This window comes from Ambystoma mexicanum, chromosome 11 (genome assembly GCF_040938575.1).
Source record: "Ambystoma mexicanum isolate Mex_15411 chromosome 11, UKY_AmexF1_1, whole genome shotgun sequence".
NCBI lineage: Eukaryota > Metazoa > Chordata > Amphibia > Caudata > Ambystomatidae > Ambystoma > Ambystoma mexicanum.
This window is the reverse complement of record NC_090934.1, coordinates 320806758-320831178: the sequence shown is the minus strand read 5'-3', so window position 1 is coordinate 320831178 and position 24421 is coordinate 320806758.

Sequence of the window (24421 nt, the reverse complement as noted above, 5' to 3'; positions counted from 1 at the left end):
TCCCAATATAATCGGTATCCGTCAGGGGAAAGTTCTCAGGGTCCTCAAGGTGTTGGTAAAACTTACCAATAATTGGATCCCCCTTCTGAGCGGTAATCAAATCAGCATCATGGGTCTCCTTACTCCATTGTGCAATTGAAAGGTCCTTGTGAGAATTTGTCTGGGACCTAGTTATAGCAGTGACCTGGATTTCCCCCAACAGGGACTCAATCTCAATTAGATCCCCTTGGATGGCCCCGGTTTTGGCCAGCTGATCAGCTAAGTCATTTCCAGTTTTGTCTGGTCCCTCTACTTTGGAATGACTCTTGATCTTTTTCCAATAGATGGTCATCTCATTCGAGGTGACCAGATCATCAATGTTTTGGATCAACTTCCCATGTTTCAAGGGTTTGTTGTTAGCACATAACATGCCTCTGGTTTTCCAATTAACCAGGTGCTCCACGAACTCGTTCCGTGCATAATCCGAATCTGTGATTATGACCAGTTCGTGGAGTTGATGCTGGACAGCAGTGAGGATGGCCTGATGCACAGCCAACAATTCTGCCACCTGACTACTTCGGGGACCAATTTTGTATCCAGCGAAGGGTTCTGGGGACTCATTTACCCATGCATTCCCTACGCCAGCCACCCGTTCTTTCTCCCCGTCGTTGTCAACATGGTAAGAGCATCCATCCACATATACAGTGGGCATTCCCTCACACTTGTCTTCTTCAAAGACTTTGTGGGGGGAATTAAGGTATGCCTCCATGTTGTCCTTTATTTTTCGTCTTTCGTCCTCGAGACAGTTTTCTCTGGCACAATCATGCAAGTCAGCCAGACCTTGCGCGAGGGGACTCTTCTTGTTTTGGCCATATCTGACCTCCACAGGAAAGCCTTGCATTGACAGAATCCAGGAAGTAATTCGGGAATTACTCACATTTCCGGCCCGGATTCTGTCACTTTGGAGATATTGCAGAGGCTGGTGTGGAGTCTCCACTATGATGTGTTCCCCCTGGATAAACGGGCGGTAATTCTTCAATGCCCACACCGTTGCCAGGAGTGCCTTCTCACAATCGTTGAATTTTTCCTCCACAGAGGATAAAGTTTTGTTCGCATAGGAGATTACTTTATTGACCTTGTCATGCTCTTGGTATAATACTGCCGTCAAGCACGTATTAGAGAAACCCGTCTCCAGGAAGAACTCCTTGTTTCTGACAGGGTAAGCTAGGCAAGGCGCTTTTGAGAGGCTTCTTTTGAGTTGTTTTACTGCCTCGGCTTGTTCTGGACCCCATTCCCACTTGACCCCCCCTTCAGGAGATAAATCAGGGGTCTGGTGATCTCTGCGTAGCCCTCAATGAACTTTCTGCTGTAATTAGTCAGTCCAAGGAGGCTCCTTAGTTCCCGCAGAGTTGTGGGGTCTTTCAGTTTCTGAAGTGCTTCCACTTTCTTTTCCTGGGGACAGAGACCCTGAGGAGTAATCTCATGCCCCAAGAAATTAACACGGGTTCTACACCACTGTGCTTTCTGAAAGGAAAGTTTTGCTCCGGCGGCCCTCAACTGCGTCAGAACATAACGGATCTCCGCTATGTGTTCCTCCACAGATGAACTTTTGATGAGGACATCATCTACATAAGCCAGGTTACCCCTTGCACCCAGGTCGGGCATGGCCTTATGTAGGAAAATATTGAACTCATTACCGGAGTTAAGGTATCCGAAGGGAGTCCGGGTCCATGTATACTGCTGGCCCCCAAAGGTAAAAGCCAGCTTGTATTGGTCCTCCCTACTGACCGGCACGGTCCAGTATCCATTGGTCAGGTCTATTGCAGTGAATACCTGTGACCCCTGGATCTGGGCCAGCCCTTGGTCAATGTAGGGCAGAGGCCATCGGGAAGTATGGACCCGTTTGTTGAGCTCCCTGAGGTCGGCGCAGAGTCTCCACTGGCCGTTTGGCTTCAATATTCCCAGCACCGGATTATTGAAGGTGATGTGGACGGGACGGATTATTCCCCGGGACTCAAGGTTCTTAATTATTTCAGTAAGGGACTCCATGGATGCGAGAGGCAAACGATATTGCTTCACAAACACTGGAGTCATGCCAGGGTCCGTGGGGATTGTTGTTGTGTGGATGTCGGTGCGGCCACAGTCATATGAGTCTACCGCAAAGAGATCTTGGAAATCCAAGAAAACTTGTTTCAACTTTTGCTTTTGTTCCAGAGTCCCACAGGCATCAGCTAGGTTGACTCTCTCTTCCACCATCTGCCTGAAGCCTGGGAAGACTTCTGGTTTGGCTATCTCAGCGGCCTCCTCCAGCTGGGTGGAGAAGTCCCTGGTCAGAGTGCTGATTTGGACTGGAGGCTTCAGGTGGGAAAGGCAGCCCTCATGGACCTGGAAAATCACCTCATCCCTCCTGAAGTCACAAGTCACATCTTCCTTACCATAAGGGCAAGAAGTGTACACCAGGAAGTTCCCCCCATGCCGGGTAAAAATCCTGTCTGGTGTTGTATTGTCATCACTGTCACTGCCAAAGCAGTCCTTGGGGATTGGCCCTAACAGTTCATTACCTAAATCAAGGGAAAAATGTCGGTCATCAACCGCTATTCCAATAATGGTGCCTGCGGCTAGAGTAATACTCTTTAAGTCGCTGTTATCCACCTCTATTAGAATGTTGTCATGTTCTATGTTGACTAATGGAGTTGGGTTTACCCCCAACCCTTGCTGTTGGAGAGAAGCGTTTAGATGTATGTAAGCATCTGGGTTTTTCAAATGTTGTCCTCTTTTAGCTTTCACTTCCAGGGAGAATTGTCGGGTCCTTTCTGGGATAGTGACTTCCTCTTTGATCTGAATTTCAACTGCATAAGGTAGCAATTGAGCTGACCTAAATGCTTTTTCTGGATCATCAAAGCCCATGGGATTATCCGCTAATCGGGACCAAGCTTTGAAGTTTATTAGGTCCAAACTAATGGCAAAGCGATTGAGAATGTCACTGCCTAAGTAAAAAGCGGCAGTGACGTCTCGCACGACCCAACAATTGTGGACTATGCTCTTGTTGCCAATGGAGATTTTGAGCATACACCTGCTTGGCAGGAGATGTTTGGAATTGGGTGCTTCCAGGTCCATTTCCCATTTGTCTATCAGTTTGAATGTGGGAATGGCTGGATCTTTTGGGAGTTGGCGGAACATGGCTTCGCTGATGAAGCTCTTACCGTTGTTCGCACACACTCGAGCGAGAACAGAGTCCTTCCCATCATTTAACTGAACAGGGATGAACAACTGCTCTCCAATTTGCTGAATATCAGCCAGGCTCTGAGCTGATTTCACATCTTTCTGGACTATAGGAGGGGGAGTTTCTGATTGTGGATTAGTATAGAATTTCAGAGTGTTTCCTTCCAGCGTGGAATACCACTTTAGACCGGAAGGAAGGTTGATTTTCAGAAATAGAGAGGACCCCCCATCACCAGTCTGTTGTCCTACTGCTATTACTGTCACGTCTGGAATTTGGTTGTTCTGGAAGTGAAATTCTACTTGGTCAGATTTTTGTTCAACCATGTGGCAGGTGCCGTTTAAACTAACATGGTTGACACTCTGTTTTAATTTTATTGGTCGGCTAGTCTGGGTCCAGAGGACCTTGTTTACGCAATCTATTAAGGGTGACAACCTCCTCAGGAGGTCATTCCCCAGTAAACAAGGGGTGCCTTCTGGAGTCACTACTATGACCGGGTGTTTCACCCTGTGTCGCCCGATCTTAATGTCCAAGTCTGCAGTCCCCTCAACGGGAATTTCCTTCCCGTCAAAGTTCTGCAGTTGTCCAGGAAGAGAGCTGAGAGGAATTTGGTAATTCTCTCCCCTTCCTGCATTCAGTTCGTCAAAGGCCCTTCTGGACAGAAGGGTAGCTTGAGATCCAGTGTCCACCAGTGCCAAAATTGTACCCTGCCCCTGTACTTGTACCGGGGCATAGTATCTTCCCTCCTTCTCCTCAAGGGGGCACAGATAATGCACATTTTTGGACAACTGGTGGGCTAACTTTCTGGTTTTGGACATCGCTAGCGAAGAGATTTGGGCAGAATTCTGTGGAGAGCCTTGGGAATCTGAAAGAAAAAATTGGCAACTGGAGATCAGAGCCATTGTGGGTTCCCCTGGCTCCGGTTCCGGGCCGCCCCCCCCCTTTTTGGAGGCAGTCACCAGGATGGGTTTGAACCAGGGGATTTTCTTGCTGTTGGTTCTGGGATGAGATGGTGGGCGGCGGTAGCTCAGTCTCCACATCTCCCCAGTCCGGATTTGCATACCTAGGGACCCATTTTTCTTTGGGGGGAGTTCCCCCCTCTCTGAAGGAGAAGATCCTTTTCCCAGGATCCTCTGAGGATCCCTCTCCCTCAAATTGGAAGATCTGTACCTCCTCCTCAAACTGAGTCTGTTTGGGTCTTTTGTTTCTCCTACCCCCCCTCTGCTCCTTAGGAGGCAGACTTTCAGGGGCAAGAGATTTTGTTTCCGGTTCCTGGGTTTCCAGGGGCTGTTTGCAAGTGAGGAAGGAAGCTTCCTCCAAGGCTTTACACCCCCCTTCCCTTTGTGCCTCCTCCCTGGGAACCGGTGAGTTATCGGGGTGCTGCCCCGTCATTGTTCTGGAGCACCAGGTCCAGAGTTGGGTGCGTTCTGCGCCGGCATGCCGATCTGAGGGTTCTGCTGAGCCCTCAGTATGTGACCCAGATCCCGCGCCATGTTTTGAACCTGGCGCTCTAACTGGGAAACCCGCTCAGGCTGATACGGGGCCCTGTTTTCTTCCCTGGGCTGATCTCGGGAAGGGTAGCTATCCCTTCTTTGGTAGTATCCCTGGTTGGGAAGATTTGGATACCCCTCCACCCTTGGCCTCCCCTCTCCCGGATTCGGTAGTCTGGGCTCAGGGAATTGGGGAAAGAAGGGTGGAGGATTTTGGGGCTGGAAGTTGGGTGGATAACTGGGGAAGAAGTTCTGCCCAGGGTTTGGTGAGTTTCTGCCCTCCTGTGAGAAGTTGGGAGGGAAGTTCTCTGGGTTAGGTGCTTGGCTGGACCCCCCCTTGGGCTGGAGGAGTCCACCCATAACCCAGGATGGGTCTGTTTCCCTTGTAACGGGGGCTTACATAATCAGGAGAGCGAGGGACCCCATTTGTGGGGCTGCCTCCCTGGCTCCCTGTCTGTGACTGGCCCGAGGACCTTCTGGGCCTAGCATTATTAGGTGCAGGTAGGTTTTTAGGCCCCCCCCATCTCCAAATCCAAAACGGGGGTGACTTTTACCTCTGCCACCTTGGCAGCAGCAGGGGTGTTGTTGGCTTTGGGGTTTTTGGGTGCATTATTTTTATTTTCTATTGGCTTCTGCACCTCATAGATCCGGGTCGCCTGTTCAATGACCCAATCTAAAGATCTTTTCTCGTGAAAATCCCTCACGAGCTGGGTCATTATGTATTTGGGCAAGGCATGGATAAACGTATTAATAAATTCTCTGCTATCCGTGCGCACCCTTCTTGTGGTCTGTGCAAAAGCACGCTTTAACTCCTGCACAAATTCTTGTGGGGCCTGATCCTCCCCACATTGTAAATTGTAGGCTGTCTTGCGAGCCTCTTGAGGATTTCTATGAGTAGAAAAATGTTTCAAGATGGCCGCCTTATAGGTGGACCATCTTAAATGATTTTGGTCCTCCAGCCCCGCAAAGAAACTGGAGTATTCCGGGGAGAAGGTCCACTTTACATATTGAATACAGCTTTGGCTGTCCTTCAAATGGAAAGTCTCCATCATTTGCTCAAACAACTCTAAGTGCTCCCAAACAGAATATTTGGCGTTCTTATGATAAGGCGTGATGACGCTCCTGATTGCCTTAATCTGCTTTAAGGGGTCCTTAAGCAAGGCCCTTTTCTGTTTTGTTGGCCCTTTTGGTCCGGGTAACCCTGGTTCATTCATCTTCTGACTCAGAGGCACTGCTCCCAGAGGTTCCCGTCTGTTCTTCCAGGTTTTCCCGAATTCTGCGAGCCTGGGAATGGCTGGCAGAATGTGGGGACCTGGTCTCCTGTGTCCTGTGCCGCTCAGAGGAGTCTTCAGATCCCTCCTTGCTGCCAGGATTTGATGGGTACCCCCCCACTGACCTAACTGGGCAGAGGTTTTCAGGATGCCCTTAATGGGGCTACTCTCCTGGGGTTCCCCATTAAATTGCACTGTGCTTGGGCGCCCATACCCGGATGCCCGCCCCTCCATTCCTTGGTGGTACTGGCCTATGAGCCCCATGCTTCTGGCTGGATAGTAATCTGCCATCCCTGTGGCCCTGTGCTCATGTGCGCCAGGGGACATGGGGGTGGCAGAGCCCAGGGACTGAGAGAGATAAAGGCCTCTGATACTAGGGCTCCTGGGGTTATGCTCAGGAGTTTCTCTTTCCCAGCGAACCTCATCTCTATCCGCCCCTGCTCCCTGTTGCAATGCAAGAGCCTGCGCCTTCAGTTCCTCAGTTAAGGCCTTACTAGACTCTATCAGTCTCTCCTGCATCGCTACCTGTTGTTGGAGTCTATCATTGTGCTGGCAGAGAGCCTCATTCTCTCTCTGTGCCTCCTGATTGGTCCTGGAGCACTGGGCCAGTTTTTGCTGCAGGAGGTTTACCTCCTGAGTTGTGTCCCTATTGGCCTGCTCCTTTCTTGCCAGAGCATCCTCCACCCTCCTGGTGTGTTCTAACAAGTTCTGGTGTTCTTTTTGGAGGTCACCCAGCCCCTGGAGGGCCAAGTGATTTTCTTCTGTTTTTCTTTTTAAATGGCAGACTTCCTGGCCTAAGGCGTCTCTTTCCTGACTAAGAGCCTGCATTTGTGCCACCAGGTCGTCCCTCTGCCTTTGAAAGGCACCAGCTTTCTGGTGTTCTTCATCAAACTCTGCCTGGGTATCCAGGTCTTTCAAAATCAGCTTGTTGCTCTCTGCCTCCACTCTATCTAGATGACTTTGCAGGGTGGCTACCTGCTCCGTGCATGCCCTGTTAAAGTCTAATTGTTGTTCCAGCTTTTTCTGGCTCTGCAGTAAGGAGTCCAAACTGTCTTGGTGCTCCTTCTGCAGGGCCAGAAATCTAGTATCCTAGTCAGCCTTTTCCTGTTGCAGTATATCCATGTCCTCTTTTATTTTATTGATATACTGCCTACTATCATTTTCTGACTCCTGGCTCCTCTGCAGCCTCTGCTCAGAAGAGTCCAGATCAGATTGGGCCTTCTGTAATGCCAGCAGTTGCCTACTCGCCAGATCTTGGCCTTCAGCACATTTGTCCTGCATGGCTCCCATATGTAAATATAAATATGCCGCTACCCTGGCAATCTTGTTGTGCTCATCCTTGGCCTTAGAGGACATATATAGTTCACTCAGGGCCACATGTAAGGGACCCTGGTCTCTCCATATATCTGACCCTGTTTCCGTGATCTGGGGTGCGATTGCTTGCAACCCGACCGTCTGGTCCTGATGAGTCCACTCACCTCTCACAAATAGCTTATGTAAGAAGTGCTCTCTGGCTATTTTCATATCTACCAAGGTCGTCATTCTGGAATTTGAGTTCCTTCCTGACTTACAGAAGTTTGTATTTTATTTTTGCAAAACAGACCTTTTCCTTAGAGCATTCCTTTGAGGAGTGCTTTACAGCGTAACACAGCGTGGTGATCCGACCGGATATGTGTATCTGGTCAGCTGGCACACTGTATTAATCTGCACAAGTGATAGATCTAATCCGGAATCCCCGGCTACGAGCCCCCAATTTGTAAGAGGATTCAATTCAACACTACAGCTAAGTCAATGCCTAGTCTGGGATACTGAATGGAAACTCTTATTGATATATCTTTATGTCCAGTTCATGCGTTCTGGATGACTACCCCTATATAACACCCCCCTCTTGGAATCCCCTTGACCCCACTGAGCCAAGAAGTAGTTCTGTTTTGCACGTTAAAAGGTTTATTTGAGAATTTAAACAATATATATATATATATATATATATCACACTTTATAATAAATTAAAAATTGAATATCACACTTAATCTGATATGATAAAGATTAACAACGGAGAATCTGGCACTAGCCCACTTCTTTATAATCACTAAGGAGTTGACATGAAATGGATAAGGTAGCACACTGGTAAATAGGGACAGAAGAATAATGTGGTAGAGAATGCTTTATAGGGTTCAAGGAAATGCAAGGTTGAATGAATGAAATGCAGTATAGAAGATAAACTGATATGGTTTCACAAAAGACAAGGTAATCACTTTCCCTTTGTGGCAATTCACCCCCCCTATACAATGTAAGGAGATGGAAGGAAGAGCACACAGTTCAGGTATACAATCACAATGTAATACAGAGTTCCAGTTTCCCAGCAAGCTTAGAGGAGAATAGATATGAGTTTTACACAGGCTCAAAATGCTTTAAAATGTGATAGCAATATGTTGGAAAATGTGCTAAAATGATTTTAATTCCCTCTGGAGGTTCAGGTTGAGGATTCGTTGGTTTAAATAAGTTCAGGCTTACTTTAGCAATGTTCTAGGAATGATTGGCAGGTTAAACAAATTTTTGGCAAATGAAAGCAAGGAAGCTGCTGTTTTCACACGTGGAGAAATTTGCAAATCGCGGTAAAATTCGCGAGTGCGTTGTTCGCGATTGCGGCAAAAGTATAGGGAATAGGAATACGGTCACGGAGATATGAGCGATATGGTAAAGGTCGTTTTTCAGATTTGAAATTTTAAAAGTTCAAAGTGACAAGTTACAGCTAGCAACTAGAAATGACAGGTGGCAGCTTTGCAAATGACAGGTGACAGTTAGGAGACAGTTCTGGTTAGATTAAAATAGATTGAATTATATTATTTTAACTAAGAGATTGGTTCTGCACAGTTCTGCTAGGTACTCACAATATATTTAGAAATAGAATGGGCCTCGCCACGGATCTGGTCAGGTTTTCTTCACTCGCCACGGACGGTCTCTGCACACAGCAGTCTGGGTCAGCTCTCTGGTTCTGCGAACAGCGGTCTGGGTCAGCTCTGCTCTGCCTCTGGTTCTGGATACTGCTCTGCTTTCTCCGGGTACAGCACTGCTTCTGGATCTTTCTGCACAGCTTTCTCTGGATCCAGCGCTGATCTGCACGGCTCCTGGATGCTGCTATCGCTGTTAGGTTTGCTGGATGCTGAGGCCCACTGAGAAGAGTTCTCAGTTTGTGGGTTTAGGCCCTTGCTTTGAGTTCTGAATCAAGTTCTTTGGAGTTTTAAAGTCTAAGTGTTGAATCTAGTATCTTCTGGATGTTGTGTGGTCCGGCAGAGCGCGTTGCAGCAAATGGAATTGAATGTCCCTATCTGTCCTGACTGTCTGCTTTTATGTGTTTTGAAAGTGGGTGGAGAGGCTAGCTTTCTAGACCCTACCCCTCTCCACTTGTCATTGGCCACTTCATCCTCTTCCCCTTGATTGGGGGAATGAAATGAAGTGTCATCATGATGAGGTCTGTTTATGATACAGAGAACCCACCCCTGTCAAATTACACACAATCTATATTTTGACCCAAAAGACATATTTGCACAGGTACACATTTGTTTAAAATTACATGCACCCATCACATATCACAGGAGGTATACCCTGTCCAAATCTCCTCTTCCTGGGGGCTTGCATTCAGAAATGGCAACATTTGCACTTTTTAACTGGTTTTGCAATATCGGACATTAACCCAAATTTACACACATGTGCACAAGGAGTATGGACATTAATTGATGAAGTGTCAGATTTTTAACATGCATACATTTTAAGTAATACCCTCTTAACTGCTAGCTTGCCCCCAGATCATACCACCGGTTGTAAAAACCTCTTAAAATGTGGGCAGAAAAATCACAAGAATTATGGTATCATTTAAATAATTAAAGTCCGCTCTATGAATGATCCATCTTTTTAGAGTTATGTTCTGGCCCCAAAGGGCTGTGGTTTCCCCCCAGCACAAGGTTGAATTTCTGGTTTTTCCAGTTCTGCCAAGCCAGCTTGCTCTCACAGGCAGTGCTCCTCCCCTTTCCTTCCAGGAGGAAGCCACATTTATGACTCCCACCAATAAAACATTTGCCTGAGTCAGGACAGGGCTTTGTTCAATTTCCTGCAGAGCCCTGGTAATTCAATCAGAGAAGTGTCATATCCCTTTTGGTGGGAACAGCAAAAGGCAGCTAGGCCTGGGAACACAGCTGTTGTGCAAGTCTCAACTCCTGTCGGGGGTAGCTGGTGGGCAGAATTCAGTTCCTTAAGCCAGGCCCCAGCTAATGTCACTTTTAGTTACCCAGTTTTCTGCATTCAAATAAAACTAACCATTTTTACATATGCAGCTAGAATGCTGATTCTAAGTTTAAAACTATGACATTTAAACAATTGAAACCTATGTGACACTCAAAAGTAGGTCACTCATTTCTTTTAAACATTTAGATTTGTAGTGTCTTTCAGTCCAAATTTACTTAAACTGCTGAAATCCACAGCTCAGCCAGTCTTGTTATTAACCTTCAAGTCACTTCAGAATATAACTTTACATTGGATCCACCTCTCAGTAAGTCTTTCTTTGGCCTGCTTTGGGTTCATTTATTCAGTTTTACGCAAAAAAGTCTGGTGTTGTTTTAAAACGCTGGCTTTCTGATAGTGGTGAGTACTGGTAATGCACCCATGTTTGGGATTTAAGAAAATGAATTCCCCACAATTCTAGGTTGCTTTTGTCAATCAGCATTGCCATTCCCAATGGTTTCAGGCTACTGTGTGGGTAGTCCAATGGTGGTTTTAGGCAGTGCCCTTCTGTGCCCATAACATCGGCAAAAATGGGTGGCAGCCTATTCTTCATGCCTTTTCCTGGGCATTTTCTGGGAAGCTCTGGCCATCATGATGTTTTCAATGCCAGTACTGCACAGTTTTTGAGGTAGGGCTCGGATGCATGGGTAAAAACATCCCACACTATGTTAATCATTGGATTTGATATAACCACTTCATAAGCAGAAGCTCTCTCAGAAGTCAATGTGCCTTTTGGCTTCTCTAAAATAGCAAATAATGCGTCATTGAGCATCCCATCACAATGGTTGTACCCTTCTCTATGGCGAACGCTGTGGCAGCCAAACTTTGTTCGCACGGAAAGTGGCCCCTCATTACTGGGTCTAAATTCCCACTGTAGTATGCAAGGTGCTTGTATCCCAGCGTGGTTTTCTGTGTGAGTACTGCTATCATAACATGACCATTCATATGTGAAAACAGGTAAAATTCCTCTGCATAATTGGGAATCCCTAAAACTGGTGCCGTGCAAATTGCCTTTTTTAGTTCAACAAACCCTTCTTCCATGGTCTCAGTCCACACGCATTTTTCTTTTGTTGACTGTGCTTTCTTCAAGGCTTGTAACAAGAGCCTGATATAAGAACTGTATTCAAAAACCCATGCCCTGACATAGTTACATAATCCTAGAAAATTCTGCATTTGTTTTATCATGTGTGGTTTGGTTGTCTTTGAAATGGCTTCAGCTCTTTCAGGGGTAACCTTTTTCCCTTCATGTGAGATCAGCTGGCCTATGTACAGCACTTGTTGTTGACAACATTGAAACTTCTCTTTGTCAAATTTATATCCTTTCTCAGCCAGTATAGTCAATAGCTGAATAGAATTGTGCCTGCACTGTTCCTCTGTCGTGCTGCAAATCAGAATGTCATCCATGTATTGCAAGACAACACTCTCTAATGCAATATTGCTTAAGGTCATCTGCAGAACCCTGTTGAAAATCAAGGGAGACTCACATTACCCTTGAGGCAGCCTTGTACTTCTCAGATGAACTTGTGTGCACGTAAACAATGTCAAATCTTGTGAATCTTTGTGCAATAGGATTGAGAAAAATGCATTTTTCAAGTCAATCACTGTGAAATACTTTGCTTCAACGGGTATATTACATAGGATCGTGGACGGGTTAGGGACAAGAGGGAACTTGGCCTCGACTATCTGGTTTATTGGCCGTAAATCTTGCACTAGCCTCCAAGACCCCCCTTCCCTTTTTCTCACAGGGTAAATCGAAGTATTGCATGACGACTCTGACGTCACTAAGATGCCCTGCTCCATCATGGCAGAAATTGTCTTAAAATCCCTTCATCTGCTTCCCTAGACATGGGATACTGTCATGCTTTTGGTAAAATTGCTCCTGGTTTCAATTTAATCTTCACTTCTCCGACTCTTACAGTAAGCCTTTGTCATAAGGACCTGTAGTCATACTGAGACAGGCACCTTTTTCATGTCAGCATCAAAATATTCAGGAAGTCTTTGTGCCAGCATCATTCACTGAGGCACTTCTCTGTTGATCATTTTCACCCAATAAATGAGATTAACCTCAACTGTCATCTCATCTTCACTTATTTGTTCTTCAAACAGATTGTCATCAGTGACCTCAGTCAATCTGTAACCTTCCCCAATGGCGATTACTGCACACCATTGTCTGCCTTTATCGTCACAACTGTCAAGCAAAGCCATCTCTCCTCACACTATGGCTGCTTGTATTGTTAAGGGAAACACTTGTCCCTTTTCCTCATGCATAGGTATTCTTGGGCTGAACAAAAACTCATCTGGGGTTCTCATGGTTTTGTTTGCAAGGCCTGGTAGCCAAGACATTAATATATGCACTCCATATGCAAATATTTTTGCTTCCAAAGGAACAGCTCTCATAGCCATTTGGCCTGCATATGTTCTAATCATTTTGCATACAATCAAATAATGCATTCCTGGAGTTGAACATATTATGCCCTTCTCCGTGAACGAGATTGTCATGTTTAACTTTGTCATTAGGTCACGTCCCCATATATTCACCGGGGTTTGCCTTGAATATTGCAGGGACACATTCATGTCACATTCTCCTATGGAATCTGTAAGTCCTTTCGTAAAAGGAACAGAAAGATAATTTCCCTTCACGTATACACAAGCGTGTCGTAACTGTGTCAACTAAGAAAGAATATGCTTTATCCCGTATACAGACATTTACCCTTGGTTCCTCGTAAGGGTTTGGTGTCACTGATAGGATAGAACACATCAGGTCTCCCAGTGAGCTGTTCTAGTCCATATATAATCTTATCCCATTCTGAGTTAATGGATTTCCCCAGTCACTTGTGACATCTTTTATTCCAGAATTCAGTACCTAACCTGTGCCTGTTGTTTGTAACAGTTGCATTGGGGATTGTTGAGACTGTCTCTGTGGAAAATGTGATACATTCTGCTGCAGCTGAAAGCTTTGCTGTGCTCTTGGAGCTTGCTGTTGCACTGTGTGATTCTGTGCAACTCCATTTCCACCCTGCTGTGAGAACGCAGATGGATTCACCATCCCTCCTCTTGTGAATTTGTCGTTTTGCACCATGCCTTGACTTCTGCATGTGCATGCTAGATGTCCTGTCATTCCACACGTCCAACATATTGGCGGTGGTCTGATTATTTGCCCATTTTGCATATCCTGGTTTCCGCTTTGCATATTTTGAAAACCTCCTTGATTGTTTTGAAAACATCCCTGATTACTCTGCCATCCTCTTCCTCGATGGCCTCTTCCTCTTGGGTAAAACCCATTATTGCTTTGATCAAACTGCCTTTGATTATTGATCTGCTGTGTATTTGATCCATCTGTCTTAGTTATCATTGCCCCTTCAATAGCATACTTTGATAATTTTTTCTGCACCAATTTAGCCTCTTCACCTTTTTGTGCAGTATCCTTTTTGTGATTTTCCTCTTGCAGCAGCCTGCAATAGTGCGCAATGGTCAGCTGTATTACATGATCAGACCATGGCTTAGCCTCAATGCCTACCAATTTCTTGAGCTGTTTCTGTACCTGTTCTGGCAGCCCTTGGCATAATATATGGCAAAACACGGATATAGATTTCCCCCAAGATTCACGAGTTTCCAGCACCCCGGCATCTTGGAAATTCTGAATGTAAAGCAATGGATCATCTGATTCTTTGATCTTATATGTCATTATGGTTCCCATATCAGAAGTGTCTGGGTATAGTACTCGAAGCGCTTTCTATATTGCGGTTCTGCAATTGTTAAACGGCACTCCGTCATGCACGGTTTTAACTGTAGTCACTCCACAGTAACCTGCTCATGTCCACACATCGGGCCTCATCACGAGTCTGGCGGTAACCCTTAAATGCAGTGGTAGCGCTATTACTGCCGCATTTAAGGATATGCCAGATCATGGCTTTGGCAGATTTCCCCCAGCTCTGAGCTGTGGGGAAATCCACGGCAAATTTGCCGATTTTCGGTGCGATTACCGTCGGCGGGAAATCTGCCAGTGGTAATAGTGTGAATTTTCCCCATTGGGCCCAATGGGGAATCAGGAATTCCTGAATGGGCACAATGGGGAATGGGCAATAACCCTTCCGCCAAACCCGTGATCCAGCGCTAATAGCGCCAGGGGTTTGGTGGTAGGACTATTAGCGCCGGCGGTAATAGCACCGGCGTTACCACCCAACTCGTGATGAGGCCCATCATCAGCTCTATCACCAAGTATGGCAATTACAAGACCCTTAATATCCCCTATAGCTAGCGTGTTCCCTCCTGTCATTTTTACTAACTCATGTATCCATTTTCCAGCTCCCGATGTCAACATTTGGAGCTTATTTTTCTGATTTTCTCTATCCATGTGTGGCCAAGGTATATATTGTGCCCTTGTTCCTCCTTTTTCTAGTAAAGGGAACTGTGACACATGGCACTCCTTTTCCTCTCTCATCATTTTTCTGTCCACCGAAGGGGTAATATTCCGGCCTCACTGTCTACCTGGCAATGTCCTTAGTCTGCTCACATAGGGTGGTGGAGACACCACCCTCTGACCGTATGATACTCCTTCATGCCGATCAGATTGTATGCCTAACTCTGATGTCTTAGGTGCAGACCCACTAGAATCTGACCACCTTATTCCCTTTACCCTAGAGAAGCATCTTTCACGTCTTCTCTCGTGTTCTCTTTCTTCACATTCTTCTCTTTCTGCGTCCGACATTGTCTGTGCCCAACTCGTGCAACTTCTCTCATCCTCCTCATTTCTATTTAGAGTAAGCCTATCTAAGGACAGCTCTCTATTTCTGCTACTTCAGGAGGCGTCCTCAGTATTGTACAACTGAGTGCTCTCAAGGCGCTTTCCCTTTTTGGTACCTTTTCTAGCCCCATCTCATTGTATATTTTATCGATCGTCTCTCCGATGCTTCTGCTGTCGAAGTCATCATCTATATTTGCTCTAGACGTGCCTGGTACTGAATCGTACTCAGGAAAGAATTCTTCTATATCGTCCCAGTCTACTACTGGATGGGGTTTTACTACCTCTCCTTCGAGATATTCGAGATCCTGTGATCACTGTCTTTGCTTATGCTCTATGTCATCATCAAACTCTCTACGCTTCCTCGATACCTCTCTGGCCTTATCTTCTTCTTGTTTCCTCGCATCTCTTCATTCATTTGCCCTTTACATTTCCTCATCCTTTTGTCTTTTTATTCTTTTCACCCATATTTTTTGGTTCTTCTTCTTATATTCTCCTTTGTTCTTCTGTATCCTGATCATCAGCTGTTGTCTGATTGCTTCTTCTTTGCTCTTCTGTCTTTTCCTGTTTTCTGACCTGTTCATCACAATATAAATTCTCTTGTTTCTGTCTATCCTTTTTCTTAGCCCCTTCGTCTCTTAACTGTTTTTCCTTTTCTTTCTCTTTACTTTCCAACTCATCTTGTTTTTCCCTTTGTCTTATCTCCTCAATGCCTTTGCCATCAAGTGTCAATAAAATCTGACCTCCCATCCATTTGTTTTGTGTCAATGCCATCTCACCAGTCCTATCCTTGTCTCCTTTCCATCTTTTTACCTCTCTTCCTGTACTTAGTGATGTGCTTGGTTTTGCTTGATCTCCTGTTTCCTTTTCGCTTCTCTCCTTGTCCTTCGGGACTTTGAAGGTAATATCCATTTCTCTATCGTTTTCTGGCCTTTCATCACTACTTTGCGTAGGCGACTCATATGACGGGTTGCTAAATCCCGTGGCTGCTTTAAGTTCCCTCAACGGGTATAATTCTTTGTCTTTACTAGCTTTGCTTTTCGCTTCAGACGGGGCAGGTGGCACAGAAGGCTCTTTACCCCCCTCTGTTCATACATTCAGTATCTAATCAAACAGTGGCTCCTCCTCCTTTTCTTGTTGGTACATCTTCCGAAGCTCTAAACTAGCTAGGCGTTTGTCTAAATTTTTTCTCAGTATACGTGGCGTGCAAATATGTTTTCATGTGCTGCAGGACCGTTTTGGATAGCGATCCTCCTTGGGGCCATGGCATAAACATTTTGTTTGCTGTCCCTTTAAACTATTCAGCACTCTACTGTTTAAGCTTAGGTGCATGTTTCGGCAGCTGTTTGCACATGTGTACCAATGGGGTAATGTCTTCCATGCTTAACCTGTTTATCATATCTTTGTATTACACTTTATGCACTGGATGCCCTAGGGCCAGGCGGCGCTATACAAATAATAAACTAAACTAAACTAAATTATGCTTTACGTTTCACAGCAAGATCAACAAGATGAGCGAGCACCAATCGTTGCAAGCTCCAATCCTGTTTGTCAACAAAAAATGTACTTTTACTGTTACAAACAACACCCATCAATTCATGCCATGCATCATCATGTCATTACAATTGCACAATTTTCATGCTCTTTTTAAAACATTTTTACCTTCTGACGTCATAGATAAAAAAAAAACATAAAACAGACTAGACAGACTCCGGCCGGCTACACACATCTCATGCCATCTGCTTCCTCAGATGCATTCTGCCCTAATTGTATTCCGACATGGACTTTAAGCCCATTTCTTTCATGTCGTCTTTAATCGATCTGGTCGTCTACGTCATCCTATCAATTCGGGACCTTAAATGAAGGCTTCTTCTAGTGTTCTTTAAAACCTAGGAAAATGGGTGTATACTTTTGCCTCAGTCACTCCCGGTATCTCTCTATATTGCTCGGCCACCCTTGAGTCAATATCTTCGCATTATATATGCATTATACTCTTACTCTGATGCTATTTTTGTCCCACCTCCCTCCGTTACCTTCCCTTTACTTGTTTTAAGGCATGCAACTTTTTTCCAAAGCATTCAGTCTTTTTTACTCACCGTTCATATTTTTTTCCTCTCCGGATACTCGGGTTCACCACCTTCGTTACCGCCTTTCCGTGCTGCTCGTCCGATCAGCTGCTCGTAGAAGTGGGAACGGGTTCTTGGGGGAAAGCAAAGGTTCCTTCAGACCTAACCTGCAGGGTTTTAAATTAAACTAGCCACTATCTGCGGGGAGCTTTTTGTTCTTTAAGCCGGATGGCAAAGGACTTGTGATATTGCCAAGGACCCAAAGTTACTTATGTCGACGGTCAATGGGTGTTTTATCTAATCTAACCATCTAATCTCTGCTGCCAAGTGAAATGGATGGACCCCAGCCAGCCCATAAGACTGGGGGTCTCCAAGCAGCCCTGTAAAATGAGCAGCAGCACCCTTGAGATAGATGGGGATGCAGACTCGTACTCTTGCACCAAATAATAATGACCACCAAATAATAATGACAACTCAATAGTTTGGCAAAGGGAGTCTGTTTAATGATAAGTACAAAAAACGGGGAGTTCAATGAACATCAGCAACTGCTCGATCTTCCTTCTCGCTTAAACTCCAATTAATTTCAGAAAAAACACAATATGTATACCAAAAATTCATCATCATTGACGCGTAATCTTAAAAACCTACCATGCAACGTGATTGGTTATAGGAAGGTAACTTTAACATAGGCATTATATCTGTATATGATAAAGGGGAAAACGGATTGAATAATCAATGTCAGGTGGGGCAACTAACCCCTTCCTTCAAAATGGCCACTCTAAACATCGCTAAAAGTACAACGTCTCATTGGTCCTACTTACTATAGGACTCTAGATTACACAGTCCACTATGATTGGGTTAGCATCAACCCCACTCATACTTTTCCACTTGCACTTAGCAGCATGCAGAATAAACAGCCAGGTGCAGGGAGTTTTTTTGCACCCCAGCTTCTCTCCAATTATGTTACAATCATTCATCACCTCAGTGGTCATGTGTCAATTACTGTTTTGTAGTTTGGCCTCGAGTCTGCTTCTTGGTATGAGAAAGTTTACGAGAGTATGGGTATGGCAGGGCTCCATGCGTAGGTGTGAAAGTCTAATCCCTTCCTGCCTGCCTTGTCACGTGATTAGGACACCATGAAATCAACCCCTTCTTCATGCAATTTTGTGTATTTGATTTAATTCTGCCAGCCTTCTACAATCTGTGGCTTATCTTGACCTTTCTAAACAGGATACTCTGTTCTTTTTCTCGTTAAATGTATCCATTGTTGACCTATTCCAGCTTGATACAACCTTGGCTTCTTGGCATGATATCCTTCAGCTGAGTATCTCTCTGTCTTAATTCTTGATTTGTTTGCTGCGGCAGTCTCCTCTTGAGACCTTTAGTAACCTCTGTTCAATTCTGCTCATGTGCGTAGTGGATTTTCACTCATCTATAAAGTGCTTTTGAAGTAGATATATGTATAGTTGGTGCCTGCCACAAAATAATTTACTACTAAGCATAAGCATGCTTCACAATGTCTTTGCTTCTTGCAGTTTTCTGCATCTGTACACGTTTAAACTAACTGAATATCTTCATTGTGCATTTGGCATATGTTTCTGCATCTCTGACATCAATTCCTTCATTTTAGGCTCATGGTGTCACTTATCCATGGTATTTCGTCTCTCTGTCAGTATTCTCAGGTCATTATATATTCTATATGTGCGTCAGTCCGATTCCTCATATCGTCAAGATTTGCCTTCTTTGAGTATCTTCTTGGCTTCTTCGGGTATTACATTGGGCCTCTTCACGAGTTGGGCTGTATTTCCAGCTTTAATACTGCCAACTGTAAAAGACAGTCTGGCGGTATTACCACCAGATTATGGGTTGGGCCTTAACGGTAAATCCCCATTCCCGATTGGGTCCATTGGATACAATGGAGAATTTTCGCTGCTAATACTGCGGGCTGATACAGCGGCTGTAATACCGCCAAAAATAGGGATTTTCAGGGAAAAAAGCTTGAGGTGAAACAGCCAATTTAGCGCCCAACTCGTGATAGGGCCAGCCCTTAAATGCGGCGGTAATACCGTTATCACTGCATTTTAGGGCTACAGTCCAACTCGTGATGAGGCCCTTTATAACAAACGTCATTTTGTCTTGCCAGTAGATATGGTTTTCTCAATGGGTACCTTACTGTCCAGGTTTTCTTAGGTGTCGGTACTTCAATAGGTGCTGTTATTCTGATAGACACTGAGCAGAGCACAACTGTGGCTCTCTGCTGGGTTATCTGTTCTCCATACGTCACAATTTTTGTCATGAACGTTCCTGGTACTTCAAAGGGCGCGCATCCGAAGTGCCTTCAAAGTGCTGTTGGGCTGCGTTGGGCTGCTGGAAGCCTCCATAGTCGTCCCCCTGCAAAACTCGCTGTTGCCGTCTGCGAGCGGAAGAACGCGGTTCTCGCAACACGGATCAGCGGCTTTCACTTTGGATTTGGACTTGGACACAACACTTGTAGTCTCCACCCACTCGCCTGCCTCCCACTCCGCCCCCCACCCTGCATCACTTCCTATAAATACTTCGGTGCACGCGCATCCTGCGCGCGCATCCGAAGTGCCTTCAAAGTGCTGTTGGGCTGCGTTGGGCTGCTGGAAGCCTCCATAGTCGTCCCCCTGCAAAACTCGCTGTTGCCGTCTGCGAGCGGAAGAACGCGGTTCTCGCAACACGGATCAGCTGCTTTCACTTTGGATTTGGACTTGGACACAAGTAACTTCTTACTTTGAACTTGGTGCCTGTTATTTTGGTGCCGCGGCTCTGCCGCGGCTCACTGTGCTAAATAGAGTACGACCCCTTGTACTTACCTGTGTCCCTTCTTTCTCCTTTTCTGCAGCACTTGTAGTCTCCACCCACTCGCCTGCCTCCCACTCCGCCCCCCACCCTGCATCACTTCCTATAAATACTTCGGTGCACGCGCATCCTGCGCGCGCATCCGAGGTGCCTTCAAAGTGCTGTTGGGCTGTTAGGCGGTGAGGTGGTGTGTTATGTGTGGTGACACTTAAGGGTTCATATTGGGGGAACCTAGTATTACTCCTTTGAGGGGCTGGAAACGCGCTCTCCCTTAGAACGGAGTACAAAAAGTTCTAATGGTTTTATGCCTGCGAAGTGGTCGATCTTTAAACTCATCTCCAGTCAAAACTTCACACTCCAAAAAAAATCGAAAAAATAGTAAAAAAATGCAATCCATAAAAGAAAGCGTGTTTAGTGCTACTCCAGGGCCGAGTGAAACTACTGGTCTCGCGGCACACTGGAGCTCCATAACCGATCAAGACCTAATTAAACATGAGGTCGCAATTTCTTATGCGCGTGCGCACGCTCCTATAAAGTCCTCCAACGAACACTTACTTCCAGGCACAGAATCCCTGCCTAGCACGTCAGAGCTTAAGCCTTCCCGCAAAAGCTTTTTGAGCATGCGTATGGACATTGCTACCTCCGATCCCGAATTTCCCATTGAGGATCTCACCTCATCTCCATCGGATAACTCGATACTAGCTCCAGTAGTTCTTGCCGCCCTTGAAAAACGAGTACGGCTTTCGGTTGGGCCTTCCACGCCTGTCTCCCATTCTAACTATGCAAAAGCTGATGTTCATATACACTGCAAAGATGTGGTACATAGGAAGGACATGCATGGTTCTACATCACCCTTGACATATGATTCTCACCCCTCTATCTTTCCTGTTTCCAGCTCTCGACCATCGTCTCCAACCCACCCCCAAAGTGGTAATAGTGAACCAGTGATAGACCTCACACATTCACCCGACTTAAAAACATCGAACCATCCATTAGGATTTGACATCCTAGAGCCCACGGAAGACATGCGATCACTGGAAGCATCCTATCCAGTATTAACACGAATACTTAACCTATTAGATCGTGGCCATGAGTATACTCACTATGAATTAAGGGACTGTAAATCAGCACTCTCTGAAATTCTACTAAAAATCTCTAAACTGGAGGGATTTATATTTGCCGATACTCTTAGACGTGGTCCTGAGATACAAAGGGGGGTGGTTGGAGTGGGGATGGTGCTTCGTACTTCCTCTTCAACTTCATCACCTTAGACCGCTCATCACACAGGCAAATTCAGAAATTATTGCTAGAGCCACCATAGGGGCAAACATAGACTACTGTGGTAGCCTATTAATAGGTCTAAAAAAAGGAGACACCCAAAGACTACAGACAATGCAAAACAGGGTGGTCAGAGTGGTTCTGGGGTTGTCTCGAAGAGATCATGTAACAGAAGCAAGGCATTCACTTCATTGGCTCCCAGTAGAAGCACCCTTCAAGTATAGAATTTTAACAATCACCTTCAAACGCAGACAGGGCATTATGCCACCTTAATCTGCAGAATGTCATTTATGAAAAAAACAGGGTCAGAGAACTGAGATCATCGGGGCAGAATCTTCTAAAAATCCCAAGGAGTAGAATCTCAAAGCCTGAGAAAGGAGCTTTCCTCCTGGTAGCCCCAAAGCTTTGGAATCAGCTGCCTCTCGCCTTGATACTCCGAAGCTCATTGCAGATTTTTTAAACTTTCCTCTTTGCCTCAATAACTGTCCCCACATATAGCATTCCAATGGTGAGAGATCCACCATACTTTCTGTACTTCGAACTGTAACCTTTATGTAAAAATGTCAGCGCCTTCATGCCCCAGGGTCTACTGCGTGCTATACAAATATTGTAAAGTAAAGTAAAGTGAAAATATCAGAATTTCCATTTGGGGAAGAGAAATCATGACAGGGTCTGAAAAGCCCCCCAAAAGATTTGCATTTTCCTATTTTCCAACAGGGACACTTAAGAGCTTGTGAAGGAGCTGCAGATCAAAGTGCTTCCCACTGAGAATCAAGATGCTATTAAAATAAGTCAACCCATCCTGACTCAGATTTCTCAGATTCTAGGATCTAGTAGTAACACCCAGTCATGAGAGCAGCCCTAGCTCTGACAGGGCTGCTTCCCATCACTATGATTGGCGCTTCTGCAGCAAAGGCGAAGTTATTTGTTATTGTATTTATTTTTTTGCATTTATTACAGTGCACAGAATACTCAGGCATCTGGCCGCTAGTTGGAGAAAGTGAAAGGTACATTATTGATGTACAGGTAAATGTATATCGTTACAGACAAAATAGGTGTGGGTCTGCATGCTAGCAGAGCCTCACCTCATGGTATGGGGGCAATGTCAAGTATGCGATACTCGGTAGGTAAAATGCAGCATAGTACATTAGTCAAATATCACAATAGGTAAGGTAAACACAATCTGGCAGAGCCACGCCTCATGGTACATGGGGCGATATCAAGTACGCAGTACTAGGCTGGTAAAATTTAGCATAGTACATTAGTCAGATATTACATTAGGTACGGTAGACACGGCTTGCCAAGCTTCACCTCTTGGTACTTGGGCAGTATCAAGTGGAAAACGGAAGGCGAGAATAGAGTCAAGAAGGTAAGGTGATTGAGCGTGTGCAAAAAGAGACAAAGGTCATAGTCAGTAAGGTAGTATGCAGCAGCATATAGCGCACTAGACTGGGGACAGATTATGTAAATGATACGCGGTTTGCCAGTTTAAAGTAAGTCTCAGAGTTGTAGTCAGGTAGATGCTGGTTCCGTAGGCAGCACAGGGCTTCCCAAAGCATGGATGGAAAAAGCAAAGTGTCAAGAGCCCATTGTGTGAAAGGAGCAGAACGACGTGCTGAGCCACCGGAAGCCCCGGACAGGCCCAAACAGTCAGCAGGCCTTAAATGGGAGCCTGAGGTGGGGAGGCCCAGCCAGCCTGATGGCTAGGAGGTTGGTAAGAGGTTTAGGGCCTCATTACATGGTAGGCGGTAGGGGTTTACCAGTACCGGTAAGGGGACCGGTACCGGTAAACCCCTACCGCCTTACTACGAGTTCCCTTTGCGGGACCCGACTTTAACGGCTGGTTTTACCAGCCGTTAAAGTAGGGTGCCGCAAAGGGACCTCGGAGCTAATTACGGTACCGCAATTTGCGGTACCGTAATTAGCACCTTCAACATTCCCATTATGCCCTATGGGAGCAAAAATGGGAATGGGGAAGTGCCTTGGTGAATGGGGAATTACCACCCCCGCTCACCTTGGAGTAGGGCGGTAATTCCGCCATCCACCAAGGCGGACACGGTAAAATACCAGCGGCAACCATTGTGCTATTAGCGCCATGGTTACCGCCTACCGTGTAATGAGGCCCTTAGTGTGCAGTCCTTCAATTAGAGGGGCAGAAAGGCAGCCAACGATGCGAGGCAGCCAACGATGCGACATTGGGTGGAAGAGCGTTGCAGGCTGTAAGATGTAGCAGACTCGATGGTCTCTGCCAAGCACAGCGGCAATCTTCAAATAGCAACTGCTCTGATGAATAAAGATGAATTATTCCAGCATCTGCCACCTCCTGCATGTAGACAGCTGCAGGAGGGTCTTGGATGCCAATCTCCTGAATGTAGCTGGAGACCTGATCAAAGTGAAGAGCACAGACAGGCAGCAGGCCTTAAATGGGTGCCTTAGCTGGGGAGACTGGCCCAGTCTGCCAGCTAGGAGGTTGGCAAGAGTTTTAGTGTGTAGTCCTCCAATCAGAGGGGCAGAAAAGCAGCCAACAATGTGACCTGGTGTGGAAGAGCGCTGCAGGCTGTAAGGTGTAGCAGACTCTATGATCTGCCATGCACTATGGCCATCTTCAAATAGCAACTGCTCCAATGAATAAAGAAGAATTATTCCGGCATCCCCCTCCTCCTGCATGCAGACAGCTTCAGGAGGGGCTTGGACGCCCCTCTCCTGAATGTAGCTGGAGATCTGGTCAAAGTGCCCGAGTATACCAAAGAGGAAGCCTTCTTTGAGGGGTGCACATTACACGCTCATCATGGGGATGGTGCACAGTGCACATTTTGCTGTGTTGAGTCCACACTCTGGTGTTGACATCACGGGTACCGCAGTGACCCGGCTGAGCTCCCAGTGTGATGTATTGAGCTATGAGCCTGGACAATGCTCATGCTGCACCGCATGGAAACCCCTGAAACCACTTGGTCGGGAGAAACTGTGGGCCACATCCATGGATCCCCTGTTATATTTCCACAGAATTGGCAGAGCAACGTAAACACAGCACATAAAGAACCTGCATGGATGCCAGAGCGCGGACACATTGCACTGGCAGGCTAGGAAGCAGCGAATCACAAGGGAGTCCGATTCCAAAGCGTCTTGGGCAAGCTACTTCTGCCTTTTGAGATATAGAAATGGGGGGTGTGGCACTGGGGTATTACAATACTATCAGGACGGTGAGTGAGCCAATCTGGCGGAGCCTCTCAATGCATTTTAGCCCAAAAAAAAAGAATATGCAATTGCTAAATATA